This window comes from Coregonus lavaretus (genome assembly GCF_964263955.1).
Source record: "Coregonus lavaretus genome assembly, chromosome: 17".
NCBI classification, from domain to species: Eukaryota; Metazoa; Chordata; class Actinopteri; order Salmoniformes; family Salmonidae; genus Coregonus; species Coregonus lavaretus.
In genome coordinates this window covers 15,603,024-15,624,106 of record NC_140004.1, presented here as the reverse complement: position 1 = coordinate 15,624,106, position 21,083 = coordinate 15,603,024, and the positions used below count along the sequence as shown (strand labels likewise).

The following is a 21,083-nucleotide window of genomic DNA, read 5'->3' as shown; positions in this document are numbered from 1 at the left end:
ATGAAAGAAATAAAAGCTTAAATAAATCATTATCTCTACTATTATTCTGACATTTCACATTCTTAAAATAAATTGGTGATCCTAACTGACCTAAAACAGGTAATCTTTACTAGGATTAAATGTCAGGAATTGTGATAAACTGAGTTTAAATGTATTTGGCTAACGTGTATGTAAACTTCCGACTTCAACTGTATACCCAATAGAAAATATATGAACAAATGCAAGCTTAATCAATAAAATGCTAAACTGTACAGGTCAAAGAAATACAATATGCTCCCATAAAAAAAATCCATTATGTGAACACCTCTACCACAGAAATGCCCCATGAGAAACGAATCATCTGGAATATGTTATTCGTCTCTTTATTCTACAATAATGGAATTGTAAAAAACTGAGTTTAAATGTATTTAGTTAAGGTGTGTGTAAACCTCAACTGTACATATACATATCCTTTAAAAATATATATTTCCCTTTATTACTTTCCAACCTTTAGCCATTCCTGGACCTGTGTCCAAAAACAAGCTACAAATGCACATTACCAAAACAAATGATCTAATGATTCTGTCTCTTTGCAGCAAAATCTGCAGAGCTTGGAAGATTGTATCCCCCATATACTGTAAATAACATTATATTGGTAGCAAGAATTTTATATAATTTAAATTGAAAAATTATATGTTTTGAATCCGGCGTCGTTTTGTGCATCAGTTCATAAACACTATGCCATGGAATCGGTACGTCAAAAATCTCTTCCCAACTATTTTGCAATATATATGGGACGGATGCCATTCCTTTGGTACTTAAATGAAACTGGTATACTTTTTTATTTATCACAATTTTCTTTAACCAATTATGTTCTTTAAAGCAGGCAAGTTCCTTACTTTTTCCCCTTCCACTATCCTCTTCCATTTTTGCGGTAATTCTGCAATTATTTGGTTGTAATTTTGGGTAGAGCAGACATTTCCATATGTTTCTGTTAGCTGCATGTGCGACATAACTCCACCAGTCCTTCCTATGATATCATTTACGAAGATTATACCTTTTTTAAACATTTTTTCAAAAGATAATGGTTTTTTATCAATTAGTATATTTGAGTTTAACCACAATATTTGTTGCATTATTTGTTCTGTCGTTTCTGGAGGATTAAATTGAAATTGCAACCAACTTTCTATGGCTTGTTTTTGAAATAGTGATATTTGGGAGATGATTTCCATTTCAAATAACTGAAAGTGATAAGTTGTAATCTGAATAAAGGGAAAAAGGCCATTCTTGAACATTGGGTGAGACAATCTTACTAATTTACTAGAGAACCAGTTCAGATTTAAGTATAACTTTTGTATGACTGAAGTGTTAAGTGATAGGTCTAATGCTTTAATATTTAATCATTTCTGTCATATTCATTATATAAATAGGCCCGTTTAATTTTGTCTGGCTATACTTTAAAAAACGGTTCGCTAGGCGTAGGCAAGACCATAAGCAAATCGGATAAACTGGGATTATACTAAAGAGTTAATCAGGGTGATTTTTCCACAAATTGACAGGTATTTACCTTTCCATGATAGCAAGATCTTATCTATTTTTGCTAACATTAAAATGTATCGGCGTGAGATCATTTATTTCACTTGGGATATGTATTCCGAGTATATCCATATCACCATCAGACCATTCTATTGGTAAACTACATGGTAATGTACATTTTTAATTTTTTAGTGATCCAATACGTAATATACTACATTTATCATAATTTGGTTGTAATCCAGAGAGGTTAGAAAATATATATAGATCCTCTATGAGGCTGTGGAGGGATTCAAGTTGTGGATTTAAAAGAAAACATGAATCATCAGCGAACAATGACACCTTTGTTTTAAGCCCTGGATTTCTAATCAGTTGGTATTATTGTTGGATCTGATTTTAATAGCTAACATTTCGATGGCCATAATAAATAGATATGCCGATAGTGGACAACCTTATTTCACTCCTCTTGACAGTTTAAAACTTTCGGAGAAATAGCCATTATTTACTATTTTACGCCTAGTGTTACTATACATGATTTTAACCCATTTTATAACAGATTCTCCAAAATTGAAATGCTCCAGGCATTTATATATAAACCCCAGTCGTACTTTATCAAATGCCTTTTCAAAGTCTGCTATGAATAGCAGGCCTGGTTTCCCAGATGTTTCATAGTGTTCTATTGTTTCCAATACTTGCCTTATATTATCTCCAATGTATCGTCCATGTAAAAAACCTGTCTGATTAGAATGAATAATGTCCGACAATACCTTTTTAATTCTATGCGCTATACATTTTGCTAGAATTTTTGCATCACAACACTGAAGTGTAAGGGGCCTCCAATTTTTTTAATGGACTGGATCTTTATATTTTCCACTTGTATCCTGTTTCAGTAATAATGAAATCAGACCTTCTTCTTGAGTGTCTGATAATCTACCATTTACATAGGAGTGGTTAAAACATGCTAAAAACGGTCCTCTGAGTATACCAAAAAAGGTTTGGTATACCTCGACTGGTATGCCATCCAACCCTGGAGTTTTCCCGGACTTAAAATCTTGAATTGCATCCAGAAGTTCCTCCTCTGTGATTTCACCTTCACATGAGTCTTTCTGTATGGCTGTTAATTTTACATTATCAATAGAAAATAATTATCTACAATTAGCTTCAGTTAGAGGAGATGGAGGCGACTGAAACGAAAACACATGCTTAAAGTACTTTGTTACCTCCTTCAAAACATAATTTGGTGAATCATGGGTGACTCCGTCATTTGTAACCATTTTCAGTAAATTCTTTTTGGTAGCATTTCTATGTTGAAGATAAATTTTTTTTTTGGTATATTACACTTGATCTTTCTTGAATAAGTTTCTCCATTTATTTTTGTTTTTCCTCTAATTTATTCTGAGCCTCTATGTTACAGTTTTTATTGCTATCTATCTGTTCTGTTAGACCTTCTATTTCCTTTGTTACTATGGACTCTTTTGACCTAAATTGCTTTTGTTTTCGAGATGAGTACTGAATTGCATGGCCCCTAAAGGCACATTTAAAAGTGTCCCATACAATAAGGGGATTTGCTGTACCTATGTTATGTCTGAAAAAATCAGTAAAAAATTCCTCTGTCCTAGTTAAAATCAAGTTATCATCCAATAGGCTTTGATTACATTTCCAATATCCTCGCCCACGTGGAAATTCAGTAAGAGTAATGTATATGCCAATTATATGATGGTCCGACCGCATTCTGTCCCCTATCAACACTTTTTATTTAAACTTTTGGTGCCAACGAGAATGACATAAGAAAGAAGTCAAGACGACTAGCTTGATTGAGTCTCCGCCATGTATATCTCACTAGATCAGGATATTTAAGCCTCCATATATCTACTAGTTTTAATGTATCCATGACATTCACGATTTCCTTAAGAGCATGAGGGTGATAGTTTGTAGTGTGATTTCCTTTACAGTCCATTGAGCTATTTAAAACGGTATTATAATCTCCCACCATAACAATAGAGTATTGTATTGCTTGCAGGGTTGATAATGTATTATATATATTGTCACCTGAGTAGGTGTTACTATGTTGGTTTAATGTTGAATGTTAACGGGTTGGTTGGCATAGTGTGTACAGCAACCCGGGTCACGTATCGTAGCACCAGCAGCCTGTTGAGATACTGTATCTCAGAGCCAACATGGAGGATACTAACGGACCAGTTTTACACCAGTCAGGGGCTTAAAGGTTGGTCCAAACCGTGCCTGTATCGTGAGAGTTCATCAACTGTCTGTGGCCGACAAAATTCCCCTAAAAATCATTAGCTCCCATAAAAGCCATTCGGCCCTGGTCTGAACAGTCATTTAAGCAGGCCTCATCCATAATTTCATAAGAGAAAGCAGGGCATCGCATGGCCCTCATTCCTGCAATTCCAATCATGGTTCTAGACTGGATCTGCTGGAATGCTGAAAGGAAGGGACTGCATATGTAGAGCCAGATTTGATCCCGTGACAATACACCTACAATACCACCATCCACTACAGTTGATAGATGACGGAGCATCTTAATATGAGGCTTTAGTCCAGCAATGCAAAATAGGTTAGTGCTTTTAATGATGTAATACAAAACACAGACGTGAAGGGACAAATTTGTAAGGATGACATAAGTTATAATAAATTGTTTATATTTCTTACAGAACTGAAGACTACATCGAAGGGTCAGGATCTGTACAAGAAGGTGCAGGAAAACAGTAAGTCCTCAGTCAATAACCATACAGCATTGGAGACCAGTGGCTGGTACAGTAGTAGTAGTAGTAGTAGTAGTAGTAGTAGTAGTAGTAGTAGTAGTAGTAGTAGTAGTAGTGTTTGAGGGATGAAGCTGGAGAGAACCGTATGACTGCGAATTCTCACTTGTAAACCTCATCTTTTTTTTCCTATGAATAAAAGTCCTGGTTTGTGATACTGTACACAAAAGGGAAAATGAAACATTTGTAGCCAGTTCACTGTTGTTACATGTGACAGAATTTCGAAGGCAATGGTTACACAACTAAAACAGAAGCCCACAATTACAGCTTTTGATAATGATGGTGTTTACTGTAACACAAGTATAACTGGCCTTTTCTCTTGGTTGGACATGACACGCTGCCTACACATATCATGCTACATTGTGTCTGATTGAAGATAAACTTGAAAATAGCCTTATATTGGCTTTTAGTGCTTCAACTCCTGTTGAGGGAAAAATCATTTTCACCAATTGGAATTCAAAATTCCCAGTTGTGTCGAACAGTGGAAGCTGAGTTAAGGTAAGAGGTTGGGATGCCAGTGTGCACTGTATGTCAGTTTTAGCCAGCAAAACCATCCTCATTGATATCAAGTTCTTCTGTAAATGAGGTATAGAATTGTTGTTCTTGTAAGATAAATGCAAGTCGTAAGCTCACAAACAAAACTAGCTTTCATTGGCTGTTTCATTTCAACCTATTGTATGATATCATATGCCATTTCCGTTTGTGTGTGCGTGTGTGTAAACATGTCATTTTTTATTTATTCAACAGAAATAATTAGTCTGCCAACTCTAATGAATTCCAAACTTTAGTTAAGACCACAAACCCACACAGACACACACACATGCACCAGACACACGGAACTCACACAGTTTGTGTGAATCATTTACTCCTATACCCTTGATCCAAAATACTCTCTGCTGGTTCAAAACATATGTGTTTCTATCTGATTTTGATGGGAGAAACAGGTCTGGATATGTTGGGGCCAATTGAAGATAAAATGGAGTGTAAGGCACATTGCAGTTTTAGGATATCTTAGCTTGTGTTTAATCTCAGATTTCCCATCATTTTACAATCCTTCTCAATGTTTCCTAACAGTGACTCCTGTACAACAACATAAATATTGTGCAGAAAAAAATGAATTTCCAAAATTAAGCAGTTTTTTTCTTTTCCCAAGTTTCATTCTGTAAACACTGAAAAATGCTAATCAAGTCTCCTCAGTTCTCAACAAAACAACAACAACAACAACAAGAACAACAACAACAAAATAACAACAACGGTTCCTTCTGTAAGGCTTGGCAGCCTCACTATGTAAATATTCTAAAATGGGCTCAGAGTAAAAGTAAGAGCCTTTTTCCATTACCTTCATTTTACTAGTCCATTCATTGTCTCTGTCAAAGGTCTGTGTTTTAGTTCAGAGTGGACAGAGTCGAGGGGGGAGGTCGGGGGAGAGGCTGGTCAGGGTGTTTGCTTAAAGGCTCGGGGGCATCAGAAGGTGGCAGTCTGTGAGGGAGGTGAGGGGGCATCAGAACAGGCTGGTCAGGGTGGTCTGCGATGGGCTCCTGCACTCGTGGACATCCATGCTGCCAGACACAGAGGTTAATACGGAGGTGACGGTGGGCATGGTGGGGTTGGTCAGGTCCGTCAGGGTCGTGGGGGTGCTGGAGGGGCTCATGGAGGCCTCTGAGGCGGGGCCAGAGGGCGTGCCCCCCTGCAGGGTGGAGCCGTCTGAGGTCTTGTCCACCCCTGTGTTCTCCTGTCTCATCAGGTTCCGCCGGAACTTGGCCCGAGCATTCTGGAACCAGACCTGTGTACCACAGCAAGGCAACATCGTTGCGACTGTTAGTGATGGAACCGTGGGGAAAAGACAGAGGGAAGGTTTCAACTGGAATAACAGGCATGAAAAATAGAACGCATCAAAGCAAAATGACTGCTTTGTTTTCTGGGAGCGTTAATTAAAGCGGAGCGATTTTTACAGAATTTTTGTTCAGAAACCTTTTTGTCTCATTTTTTTCTTCAGTCCCCTAGATAATTTGCTGTCGTCTTTGTGGAAATCAAGCGCTCTCTGTTGTGATCCCCGCTCCCCATAATAAGCAGTAGATCTGATTTTATTACTCTCACTCCTCACAATTCCTATCTGGAAATTGAAATATAAAAATGTCCCTTTGATACTCGTTTGATTTCAACATCCCATTATTCAATTGTATTCCCATCATAATACACAAGAACAATTTTCTTTTTCCTTTTGTGTGTAGTTTTCCTCATTTTGTTCAATATCAGGAACAATACAGTGTAGGTGTGTGTATCTAACCTGTAGTACACGCTTGGTGAGGCCAGTCTTCTGGGCTAGCTGCTTCAGGTCCTTGGCGTCTGGGTTGTGGTTGATGGCGAAGTAGGACTTCATGGTCCTAAGCTGGTGGTGTTTGAAGGAGGTCCGCATGCGCTTGGTCTTCTGACTAGAGCTGTAAGAGTCCCTGTCCATAGAGTCGCCGTCATTCTCATTACAGCTGAGTGCTGGAGGACACCACACACACACGCACACAAACAAACAAACACACACACACATACACACACACGCACACGCACGCACACACACACACACACACACAAAGATCAGATGTTGGTTAGTCCACCTGAATATGGTGTTTCATTCACGAACAAGTGAATAAGTTAAACATGACCATGTTATGTATTTTGCTACATTATGTATTGAATTAATTCATTAATAAAACGGGCAAAATGCTGGCTTATATGCAGCCCAGCAGTGAGTGTAGCTGGCTTTTAATACCATGTTTTAAGATTGGTTTAGTAATTAAACTTTGGGTAGAGAGCGTGGCGAGGAATACACACATGAAAATCATAGGTATATTTGAACAGTGATTGTAAATTCAACCACAGCCTGGCTATTGAACAGCGATGTCTCATAAGGTCCTTACACCACCCAGCACCATAATCAAAATATGATATTATATTTGGAACATTTTTGATGTATTTGTGATATTTGTATATATCAGTGTTAACATGAACATTGACTTCTAACAATTACACATTTTTAGGGCGATACCCAGTGTTACATTCACATACATTAAGCAGCACTCACTATATGGTGTCATAGGCAGGTTGTGTAAGACATCAACCAATTAAAATATGTGCATGTGAATTACTTTCTGGCTGGTATTGGCAGGAGTGTCTTTACACATAGAGGTCTTAAGCTGGGAAATATGCATTGTCAGTTTGCAAAATAAAAATGCCATTTGTCCTTGAAAAAATATGAATTGAGCTGAAATAATAAGCACATAAAACAGGTGAAATAAAATACAATAATAGTCTAATTAATATATGTTGATACTACTACTACTAGTACTAGGCCTACTACTACTACTAATAATAATAATAATAATAATAATAATAATAATAATAATAATAATAACCCTGATTGTGTGATGGTTGTTGTCATATTAATTGTCATATGCTATAGTCTGCCCTAGATAATCGAATCGTGGATGCAGAAACATGACACATTTCCATGACAGTATTTTCTTGGCAAATGCTTATGTGTTGCTATCTATTCATAACAGTTCAGACATATTCAATGCTGCATACAATAAATATTAGTCATTCAAATGTCTCAGAATAACACTTCAGACAATAAACCACAAACACCAGACATACATAAACAGTATTTATCTTTCGCAAATTTTCAAAAGCTATTGATAGGCTGATGAGTACATTTCTAATAACAGCTGGAAATAATATATATTTTTGCTTCAGAAACGTATTAGATATTTATTCAAGCACAACATCGATTTCGTTTGTGAAAGATTGTTAGGTGACTTTAGTCAATAGCCTACTTTAAATACGTTGTTTATTAATCTAATACAGTAAGGTTGATATGTATATCAGTCAGTGGCCCAATGCGTAAACAGTAGAGGGCAGTAGCGGCCCAACCCCCTCCCCTTCCCGCTTAGATGTTGTGAAACATGTTACTTCGGTTTACTGGTTGAAAAAGTATGGTGGCTCAATCAGATGATGAACCATGTGGAAAGTCTTTATATGACCAAGTGAATGATGACACACGGGCAAGTGATGCGTAGGCCTAAATAGAAAAGTGATTTTATATACGCCTACTTGAATAGCCTATAGGATAATATCCTGAAGGTAGATCGATTCACTTTGCCCTTTATCAAACTTTTATTCTACGATTGACTTATTTTATGAAAGCTGGAGGGAATGCACGAAAACAGTTTAATAACACAATAACTGACGGCAATATTTCATTCTCAAGACACAAATGTCGATGCAAGAAGACAATTATGCTTACTGAAGGGGCCTTCTTGATGATATAAATTATTTTACTGTTGCAACAACTGCTCATTGGCCACAATCACTACTGGATAACTCGTCAAGTCTAATTGATCTCTTGTAGTGCACACCCATTCTGGCCAGGTCCCAGACCAACCGATCCCGAGTGCGCAACCGGGCGAGAAGGGGAACTTTAGACGTCTATAGAGCCTGACAAGTGGGAAATGGCTAAGGCGAAAGCCGGAACTTCAAAAACATTTTTTAGAGGACAGGATAAATAAATGTGTGGATAAAACTGTCCTGCCACACACAGTTGAATTGCAGTTGAATTGTAGAGAGAGGGATTTCGGATACATAATCTGCAGCAATTTGGGAAACCACCATGTTATAATTTCGTGGGAGAAATTAGGTCAAATGTTTTGAATATTAGGCAGAAATTAACTCGGTTGTGTCGAACGACAGTGTAGCCTACAATGATGGTCAAATGTGGTATTTAGTTTCTCCAGAGCACAAATACGCTAATGCAATATTACAACCCTTTATGTTACGATACTTTTCTGATATTAACAAAAGAGGAACGTCCATGGAGGTAAAGAAAATGAATGATTAAAAAACAACTTTGTATGGTAAAATCAAAGAATTGTCTACTTGTCTTCTGCTATAGGCCCCACGTGCCTTTTAGGCCTAAGAAATAACAGCCCATAGCTTAAATCAATGAACTGAACGAAGTCATTGAAATATTGGTTGCAAAATATTGGTTGCAAAAACAAAAATATCATAACATCAATTGATTATGATAGCCTATTTAAATCGTTAGAGATTAACTGATGCAATGAAGAGGGCGAATCGTTTGGCACCTCTCCACTTGAATGAGAAAGAATTGTTTGTCACGATTGAATTGTCACGATTGAAATAACAAAGACATTAGCCTAAAAGCATGCAACATCTATATAAAATTGTCGTTGCATCGAATGTACTATAGCTAATAGATTATTGAGAACAAGTAGGTTACTCTATTTAAATTATTACCATGCTTAAAATCATATGGATAAAGACTCCCCTGCACTTTTAAGTCCCACCCTTTCATGATTGTTGGCCTGCGTTGTTAATAACAGGCCTTGGCAATAATTATAAATTGCACAGTTATGTCATTTTGTCATACGCAATGAAAACTTTTTGATTAGGGGGAGTGGCCATTGAGTCAGTATGGCGTTGTTCTGAAAAGGCCTATATTAATTGGAAATGTTATCACTGTAGTCTTACCGGCATTGTAGGCTGCTAAATCTGCTCCTGGCCCGGGACTTTTAAGTCCCGGGCCAGGAGCCCGATTTCAGCAGCTACCCACTGCCCGGTAAGACTACAGTGATAAACATTTCCAATTCTATCATCCAGGCTTTCAGACACAACCGCATATGATAATGGCTGATATCCCCCCTTATAAAAAGTTTTCAAAGTGCAGCCGACAGTACACCAGACTGTCTTTCATGCCAAAGTGGTCCCCAGTCGTTAGCATCTTGTTGCAGGATGTGCAGGTGAAACAGTTCAAGTGGTACACCAAGTCCCTGGCCCGCATCACCATCTCTGAGGCCGAGATCCCGAGGTGGCACCGGGCACATCTCTGGACCGAAAACCTTCTGCGGAGAAGACATAACCTAGTCAGTGCATGGACACATTTTGATCAGATGTGAATTAGGCTTAACCGTGTCAATTAGTAGCACATACAGTGGCAGTTATGTAAGCGTACTCCAAGGTACCGCTTTGAAACAGAACCATGTACAGTACTTTGAAACTCTCACACAGGCCATATGTAATGCGTTTTGTGCAAGGGCACTTTAACGTTTTGTCGAAGCTCAGTAGTATGGCCACGCTATAGACCACATTAAAGCCTATTATATGGTGTTGTAATACCCAAATTAAATATAATGTGTCAAGGGGGTGACTATTTTTAGGGCAAATCTGACTTCAAATGTTTGCTATTCTTCATAGCCACCCAGCACTTTTACTATTGTGTGCAGCACCATTTGGCGGGGTTTATTGAGTTACCTGTAATAATCTTCCTTGCAGTAGATGCTTCCGTCTTTACTGAAGCAGGTGAGCTCGGACTCCAGGTTGAGTTTACACTCGCAGCACTTGAGACAGCGCATGTGCCATTGTTTGTCCACCGCGAGCAGGTAGTAGCGGTCAGCAATCTTCCCGCCGCAGCCCGCGCACAGAGCCACCCTGTCACTGTTCATGCACCGCATGTTCTAAAAGACAACCAAACAAACACAAACTTATGTCAACCACATGTCATCAAACACCCATATCGAAATAATATATAATTTCTGCCACAAGATATGCTCCCTTTTGGAGATGCTTCCTTTTTATTAGCCATTCTTTTAAGTATGATATTTTGCATGAACATATTGTAATATCTGACAGAGGGCACTGCGCCGAACAGTACAGGCTTATTTATTTAGACTAGAAATGAAGATTTTGTTTTTTCACATCAATTAAAATATGCCAAGTTATAGGCCTATAGCTAGGCTAACTGTATCCTATTGTTGACCAAAGCATATCTTGTTATAAACATTTTGGGCATTTAAAAGTGAAACATCCATCCATAAACAACAACAAAGCACATGCTATGTAGCCTGTAGTTCTCGAAATAAAACGGCTTACTCACAACAAGATTTACGATTTCAGATATCCTAATCACACTTACAAACAAACACATACACACACACTTCATTTTTTCTAGGCCTATTCTCTAAAATGTTTTTTCTCTTTTAAAAAGTTCCAAGAAAAGTATAATTTCTTAAACACTTTTGGGACTATTATTATTATTATTGGGGGGTGGGGGGATGGATGCTAAAACTTTCACCTCACCTAATGTAATTTGGCTTAAAACTTTGATTTGGCTAAAACCATGTAACAAGACAAAGAAATGCACCACAATAGGAATACATTATCACATATAGCCGAACAGATCAAACATCAAACCACTTCTACCCACCCATTAGGCCTAGTCAAAAAATATAGGCAACAAAGTGAATGCCAATGTTATAGGGAGAAGACCCCCCATTTGTTACCATTCTAACGAATTAATTTGTAATTTAACTCAAGTTACATTTTATCAATCAAGATTTGAACACATGCACGTTTTAGTCTAAAGGTAAAACAACTCTCTATTAATTGTACCCTTATTTGTAAGGGTATATACAGCCGCATATAGGCCGCATACTAATTTGCACAACGATTTGATGAATGTGTAATGTTGTACAATTTCAAAAGTAGAAAATTATGAAACATTCATTTCATTATGATGTCGTTTAAATCCACAACATATCTAACACCAAAACAATGTCATGCTTAAAAACACTTGAGTGGACATAATAAAAACATCACTGATATTTGCTATTAACAGATTAGCATTTGCCTATGAATTCATTAGCCTACTATTCTTAGATTACGCTAAATTGTTTTGTGATAGACATTCAAAATACTTCCATAATCATACATACATTGTTTAAGACATATTCCAAATAATAATAATAAACTCCAAAAGTAAGTTATTTCTTAGTCCAACAAGTTTTAATAGCCTATCCCACGTCAAGTCTTTTTAATATCACAAGTATGATTTTATAGTGCACTGCTCCTACTTTTTTGCATGAACGTTTTGCTGCGCATTATGATATTTGTGCTCAACTGCTCGCTATACTCTCGATTGCAATCGCCCCTCAGCGTGTGGCTGTTCAGTTGCCTACCGTTTCAGATTCTCCCATATCTATGGCAGAGCTGATAGCTGCGGATTCGCTCTTTCCTCTCCGCTCCATTTCTTCCACAACACCGTGCATGTCGCCTCCAGGGAGTCCGTGGAAAAGCATCGTTGCCGCAGAGGGGATGATATTATACGTGTTTTCCTCAGATCTGCAACCAAAGATTTCCATAAGACGCAAACCTAGCCCGTGCATTGGCAGTCAGATTCTTCCCTTCTTGGTGTGACATGTAAGAATTCCAGGTCAGAAAAAAATGTGAGGCAAAAATGGACACGTGTTCTCCACACTATCATCTGCCAATGGAAATCATCATCCGAATATCTGCATCTCTCTCTCATAGGCTATAATTCATTAATTAAAGTGACGGAATCCGTCGTTTTACTAATGCTAAATAATTATATGCAGCATAGCAATATATTTTTCATTATCATACGAGAAGAAATGCCATTTGCTAAAGAATTCCTAAGGAATTAAAAACATACCAACTATCGAAGCCCCCGTTGCATGGGTCTGCTACTGGTCCCTCCTATTTCTTCAGGGGTATTTGGATTAAAACATTTTGCAGCGCATTAGTAAACGAATGAATTAGTCCTTCGCCGACCAATACTAACTCGATCAATGGACACTGCCGCTACTTTTATTGGAATAATCTACTGCATCACTGTAACACTAAAATGATTTCCACACGAATCGAAGGAATAGAAAAAAATCACAACAGCCTCTGAGATTGTAGGCGCGTGCATCTCCATGTAGCTGCGTCCTCTTCAGTTTGTCATATAACTAAAATACAGTGTCCAAGTTGGTGTTAGAACAGCACTGATGTTATGGAAATCTACATGTAGCCAATTATTTGTAAGAAAAAAAAAAGCTGTTTATAACTCGTTGTCAATTTGTTTTTTGCATTTAGATCCTGAGAGAAGCTGTTTTCCTTTAGTAGTTTTTTTCTCTTTGCCAAGAAAGATGCATGGAGTAATCGAGGAGGAGGAGTCGACTAAGACTATACATTAAGACTCAAGCAGGCAGCCCCTATCACTGTTCCACGGTCTCTGGCCTTGAGATACACTCTGCGCCTTTTCTACAGGGACCCTTACGTCACGTTCCACGATTTATGTTCATTGGTTCTTCAACATCGTCGAATTCTTATTTTACTGCTGCCGAAGAAGTATGCAGAGTATTCTTTCGTTGGTTACCAATGTCATGCTGTTTGGACGCATCCTTTCTGTGACTGCTTTTGATTAGATATCTGAATACTTTTAGTTTAGTGCTTATCTAGTCTAAAACAACATGGAAAGAAGAAGAAGAAGAAGAAGAAGAAGAAGAAGAAGAAGAAGAACGGGAATATTGATTTGACAGTGTTGCAAAGATTTTAGTGTGTAAAGATGATCTGTTGGACCATTGTCACATGACGTTCATGCATATCTCTCACTCAATTAAATTAAATTATCTCTCTCTCTCTCTCTCTCTCTCTCTCTCTCTCTCTCTCTCTCTCTCTCTGTCTGACCCACCCGGACCCATTTATTAGATCTTTATATCTGTATATCTTATAACATAACATTTAACAAATCATAGCTTACATGATCTCCTGCATCACCTTCTCTATTGGACCATCTGTTTAGAGCATGTCACACTGGCGTCTGAGACCCCATGACTTTATTCCATCATAGGGACTCAATGCATTCTGCGTCATATTTTGTAGTGTAAGAAGACGTTCATTGAGCAATGACAGAAATAATAGTCATTTGAAATGCAGGTTCCATCATGGTGTTGTTGTATAGATTTCAATGTTGTGTTCGATTTGTTTAATCTATATCCCCCCTCCTCTCCCCTGTAACTATTCCCCAGGTCGTTGCTGTAAATGAGAATGTGTTCTCAGTAAACTTACTGGTAAAATAACGGTAAAATAAAAATTGTATCATGTTACAAATACCAGCAACATATGCCTTTAAAATGGGCAAATTGATATCACAAATTAAGGCCCGTATTGCATCTGTTTAATCCATACAAAATAAATCAAATCAACGGCAAGTTCTCAAAATAGGCCTCCAACTCAGAGGCATTTTTCTTCAGTCATTTAAAAACTCAAATTTGCCCGTGTCAACGGCATGCATTCCAAAATGTGTGATATAAAGTCAACATAATACACCTCGTGCAGAGCGAGTCATTTAGAGTAAATGAAGAATCTCCCAAATTGAAGATGTGTCTGTTCTAATGACACACACTTCAATATGAATGATTTCAATGGTACTCCCGTCTAGACTCAGACTTTCCTTCTCATTTCCTCCAGTTTCAAACCAGTGTTGCGTGGTGGGTGACGCTGCTGTCCCTGGCCATAGCCTAAGCCTCTACTCCGGATCCGCTCTTCTAATTAGCTATGTGATCTTAATTGGGAGGGGAGTTTGGACTTCGTCATCAGAGGAGGACTTACGTTGTTCAGGAAAATAATGGGCGACAGAAAATGCCTGAGATGTGTGTGAGAAAATGACATCACTGTCAAGACCTAGCCACACTGTTCCCCATTGAAACCATCACATTTTATAGAATAGCCTATTCTTCATCGATGGCAAAGGAAACGACAAGAAATTAAATAGCAGGGCACCAGCTTTTGCACTTATTTGTTAGATTTCTGTCTCAGATGTAAACAATGGAAAATCCACACATATAATAGCCTGTATGAAGAGAGTCCAGAATCCACTTAGCACAAAACTTTATCTTTCTAGCACTCTTGACTTTCATAGGGAAAACAATAGTCTATATTTTTCAACGCTTCATCTTTCAACTTTTAACAGCTAGTATAGCCTGCTAAAGGACTGCAAAACAACGATAATGATATCGGCCTAATAATCATGATTATGATCATGTCATAAATCATAATATCATAGTAATACAAATATTGTTACCCGTAGACAAAATAATCACTACACTATTTCACAATTAGCCTACAAGTTCGCCTAATTTTTCTTTACCTTTCCCCACATATATCCAGTTAGTTGCATATAGGAGGAAACGCTTGTGGTAGCGTGGGTCTTAAAAGTAGCATATCCCATAATAGCCCATAATACCTGTTCCTTCCAAGCACAGAAAGCCTGCGTTGATTTTAACGTTTTATAACACAAATATGAAGAGGCATGTTGAGCTCCTAAATCCTTATGCAAATCAACCCCTGTTTAATACCCTTAATTGAATACATGCATATTTATCATCTGCGTTGCATGTCTGGTATAAGGCTGCTGTCTTATACATTAAACATTGTGGCACTGGGCATGTCTGCGGGCGTGTATGAAATATGATATTGCGATTATGTTTATTTTCAAGCTCAAATCGTCTCAATAATAACTCTTATTTTTATTAAATGGGACTGGACTTCGCCAGGTCTCCCAATTGTTCTCTCGCGTAATCAAAAACCTACTTACAATCTTGCCGATTTCTTATGAACATTTAGGACGTTATCTTGTTTTGTTGTTTCTCCAGCAGGCATAATGATTTTAACCTTCCTCCTGATCCGTCTGTGCTGTTGAAGTCAAAGTCAATACGGTTGGTTCAGTCGTTGACTATGGAACCAATACACCAGAGCATATCTTATCCCTCTTTTGTCTAAAGACTGCTGTGTCGGCATATCCCCTGGTGACAATTATTTCAAGGCATCATCAAATTGACAACACTCCACGCACATTTCTTCTCATTTGGTTAGGCCTACGCTGGATTCGTGACATGCTGGAATAGAATATGCTGCTACGTATCACTTCCAACAAACTCCCAGTTTAGTAAACCGACCATCATCAATCTTTCATATAATAGGAAATGGCAATGGAAACGCTGTTTATCGTGTTGTAAGTGTGAATATACGCCTCATAGTGGAAATTTTCCGCTGCTGCTATACAAGCTTTGGAGGAGTAGGCTAATGTGGGACTGGATTTCATGATATCAAACGATTTCATTGATGTAATGAAATATACGTTCATGTTTCATCTTCTTCTCCCTTGCATGTTCATTTGTCACTCTCCACCTGCTAGTAATCTATTTACCAACTTCAGAATGTCCAAATAGCTCTCTCTGAAGAGGTGATATATTGCCAAGTTTGGGGTAAATTCCATTTCAATTAGCCTACAATTAATTCCAAATGGGGGTATACTTTTGAAATTATGTGAAATTTGAAATTCATGAAATTCCTGCTTGGCTGAGATTCAAATTGATTGTTCGCAACCTGCTAATTGGCACCAATGATGAGTGGAATTTTGTGTTAATAATGGTTCATAGGACTAGGTTAGTGGTTCCCCAGGGTTTATGAAAAAATAACAATTATTCTGGCCCCCAAATTGTATTTCAGACGGTAATAGCAGAGAGTGGCATGGATGGTTACTTGTCTGTCATATATTTTATTTTTAAAAACAGTGTGAAATATTTTTCTTTACATGAAATATGTCAGTAGACTAACGTTACAATTTCACTAATGATGCTAATAATAATAATAATAATTATAATAATCATAGCTATCATAAAATAATATTTATAATTGATAATGTGCTTAGAACATTCAATGAAATAATTCATCATATTATTACAAATGTTGATTAATTCATATATTAATTAGCAGGCAGGGCTTATTTGATACTTCACAAGGCAAAATTCACTGAAAGATGAATGCACATAGCTGCTCTTCAAGAGGTCTGGGACACGAAAATGAACACCCTGTGCTAGGGGAGTTGACTGAGAATTGCAGCAAGTGCACCTTGACAAACACTTCCTAGTTTCAGTATCCCTTCACAAAAAGTGTTGGAGAAAACATGAGAGAGTTAGTTATGTTTAACACAATTCGAACGGGAAAAAATGCATGAAACTGGCACGTCAAGTTCAATTAAATACTATCTCCCACAAACACCATATACCCTCACAAGAAATAGTCCCATTACAGAGCAATATACACTTTCTTTTCTAATATACTAACAGTATAGCCAAGAGCATCCTCTTAACTAAAGCATTACAAAAGTAGTTGGTTCAGGGTGGACTTGGTTTTTAAGAACTCAAAACTAACTTTGACACTTGGTTGAAAGACCAAAGTGGGGGGGGGGGGGGGGGGGGTGTTCTACTCTAAATGCTGAGGTAGCTTCACAGATTACTTCTTCTCTCATAATGATTTCCAAATGGGCAGCCATCAATAACACAATCTGCATTTTGTGAAAAACATCACCCTTGTAAGGCTCTGGTATCTTTTTGATCTCTGTCTATTTTAATTGTATAAAGGTATTAAGAAAGACAGCATCAGTCCAGAGCTAATGGGACGCTGCTGGATGTGGGGAGGGGGTTACATACTCTCAGAGGAGAAGGCTACTGTAATTAAGAAATGGAACAAAGCACAGGAGACTAAAAACACATGAAACGGAAAAATAATCACCTAAACCTAATCAAGACACACACACAGGATCATAGGCATGCACGCACACACACACGCACACACGCACACACACACACACACACACACACACACACACACACACACACACACACACACACACACACACACACACACACACACACACACACACACACACACACACACACACACACACACACACACCCGCACACCCGCACACACACGCACACACATGCACACACAGACACACATGCACACACGCACAAATATTCTTTGGGCATAATAACTTGACCAAAGTATGAGAATTGTGTGAAAGTCCAGTCAAGTAATATGCTTATTTATGTGTTATTAATATATTATCAATGGAGGCTGAATTACATCTAACTGTGTTGTGCCTGTGTGTGATTACAAGGAAAGCATTCAATGACCAAAGAAATGTGTGCTCCTGTCCCTTTCTGTTAATGACCCATAGAAACTCGTGGTTCTGTCTGTGGCAGCAGCAATAAGGCCGGGTACAGGAGGAAACCATAAAGGAACTCAGCACAGGAAGAAAGTCATGAAACACACCAGGTCTGGGTTACATCAGCTCAGTCAGCCTCAGCCCTGCCTGGACTCTGAATCCAGTAGTCTACAAGAAAGAGAAACTTCAGTACAATATTAGACAGAGAAACTCTAGTATTGTATTAGAATAAGCACACTCTCTCCATCTGCCCCCCAGTGCGTCATCAGGACCATGCAATATTTCAGTCTTAATTTGAGTATGGTGTTAGGATCAGTGCAGCTTCTCAGTCTAAACTCCAGTTCAGTATGGGCCAATACGCTCTCTCAGTCTAAACTGTACGGCTTTATTAGGGCTTTTCCAACATCTCCACTCAAAAACTCAGAAGATACAGCTTCAGATCTCCCTGCCGCCGCTAAAACAATGCAGGGTAGACAGACAGACATACAGTGTTCTTTGAACTGGACTGATGGACAGACAAACAGGCTTTACTATGTAACAGAGAGAGATAGAGACAGGTTTTGTTTCAATCATTATAAGATGTTGTGCTTGCGATGCCTCCAGAGCATGGCTCTGGCTGTCTTTTAGCTCCTGTGTTCAAAGAAGCATTAAATAGTCTCTCAGTGGGAGGAAGTTAAAAAGACTTCCACTAGTAGCGCTCTGACCAAAGGCTAGGCTGCCTGAGCTCAGACAAAGTCCTGCATTGGATCTCTGAGCATCCATGGGAGTTTTACATAGACTATACAGTGAGGGAAAAAAGTATTTGATCCCCTGCTGATTTTGTACGTTTGCCCACTGACAAGGAAATGATCAGTCTATAATTTTAATGGTAGGTTTGTTTGAACAGTGAGAGACAGAATAACAACAACAAAATCCAGAAAAACGCATGTCAAAAATGTTATAAATTGACTTGCATTTTAATAAGGGAAATAAGTATTTGACCCCCTCTCAATCAGAAAGATTTCTGGCTCCCAGGTGTCTTTTATACAGGTAACGAGCTGAGATTAGGAGCACACTCTTAAAGGGAGTGCTCCTAATCTCAGCTTGTTACCTGTATATAAGAAACCTGTCCACAGAAGCAATCAATCAATCCGATTCCAAACTCTCCACCATGGCCAAGACCAAAGAGCTCTCCAAGGATGTCAGGGACAAGATTGTAGACCTACACAAGGCTGGAATGGGCTACAAGACCATCGCCAAGCAGCTTGGTGAGAAGGTGACAACAGTTTGTGCGATTATTCGCAAATGGAAGAAACACAAAATAATTGTCAATCTCCCTCGGCCTGGGGCTCCATGCAAGATCTCACCTCGTGGAGTTGCAATGATCATGAGAACGGTGAGGAATCAGCCCAGAACTACACGGGAGGATCTTGTCAATGATCTCAAGGCAGCTGGGACCATAGTTACCAAGAAAACAATTGGTAACACACTACGCCGTGAAGGACTGAAATCCTGCAGCGCCCGCAAGGTCCCCCTGCTCAAGAAAGCACATATACCGAGCCGTCTGAAGTTTGCCAATGAACATCTGAATGATTCAGAGGAGAACTGGGTGAAAGTGTTGTGGTCATATGAGACCAAAATCGAGCTCTTTGGCATCAACTCAACTCGCTGTGTTTGGAGGAGGAGGAATGCTGCCTATGACCCCCAGAACACCATCCCCACCGTCAAACATGGAGGTGGAAACATTATGCTTTGGGGGTGTTTTTCTGCTAAGGGGACAGGACAACTTCACCGCATCAAAGGGACGATGGACGGGGCCATGTACCGTCAAATCTTGGGTGAGAACCTCCTTCCCTCAGCCAGGGCATTGAAAATGGGTCGTGGATGGGTATTCCAGCATGACAATGACCAAAACACACGGCCAAGGCAACAAAGGAGTGGCTCAAGAAGAAGCACATTAAGGTCCTGGAGTGGCCTAGCCAGTCTCCAGACCTTTAATCCCATAGAAAATCTGTGGAGGGAGCTGAAGGTTCGAGTTGCCAAACGTCAGCCTCAAAACCTTAATGACTTGGAGAAGATCTGCAAAGAGGAGTGGAACAAAATCCCTCCTGAGATGTATTCAAACCTGGTGGCCAATTACAAGAAACGTCTGACCTCTGTGATTGCCAACAAGGTTTTTGCCACCAAGTACTAAGTCATGTTTTGCAGAGGGGTCAAATACTTATTTCCCTCGTTAAAATGCAAATCAATTTATAACATTTTTGACATGCGTTTTTTCTGGATTTTTTTGTTGTTATTCTGTCTCTCACTGTTCAATTAAACCTACCATTAAAATTATAGACTGATCATGTCTTTGTCAGTGGGAAAACGTACAAAATCAGCAGGGGATCAAATACTTTTTCCCCTCACTGTAGGTACAAAAGTATGTTGACACTCATTCAGATGAGTGGATTCGGCTATTTCAGCCACATCCGTTGCTGACAGGTGTATAAAATTGAGCACACAGCCACGCAATCTCCATAGACAATCACAGGATAGAATGGCCTTACTGAAGAGCTAAGTGACTTTCAATGTGGCACCGTCATAGGATGCCACCTTTCCAACAAGTAAGTTCATCAAATTTCTGTCCTGCTAGAGCTGCCCCGGTCAACTGTAAGGGCTGTTATTGTGAAGTGGAAACGTCTAGGAGCAACAACGGCTCAGCCGCAAAGTGGTAGGCGACACAAGCTCACAGAACGGGACCGCCGAGTGCTGAAGCACGTAGTGCGTAAAAACTGTCTGTCCTCGGTTGCAACACTCACTATTAGAGTTGCAAACTGTCTCAGGATGCAACTTCAGCACAATAACTGTTCGTTGGGAGCATCATGAAATGGGTTAAAATGGCCTAAGATCATCATGAGCAATGCCAAACGTCGTCTGGAGTGGTGTAAAGCTCACCGCCATTGGAC

At 38.9% G+C, this 21,083-nt stretch overlaps 1 pseudogene across 1 annotated transcript; it reads right to left on the bottom strand.

Moving 5' to 3' along the window:
* Positions 1-5,793: 5,793 nt before the first annotated feature.
* On the bottom strand, positions 5,794-12,436 carry LOC311144259 (LIM/homeobox protein Lhx2-like; annotated as a pseudogene). Its single transcript has 5 exons — positions 12,317-12,436; positions 10,614-10,816; positions 9,834-10,204; positions 6,580-6,782; positions 5,794-6,075 (listed from the first exon to the last, which is right to left on the bottom strand). The product of its transcript is annotated as an LIM/homeobox protein Lhx2-like (transcript).
* Positions 12,437-21,083: the final 8,647 nt, after the last annotated feature.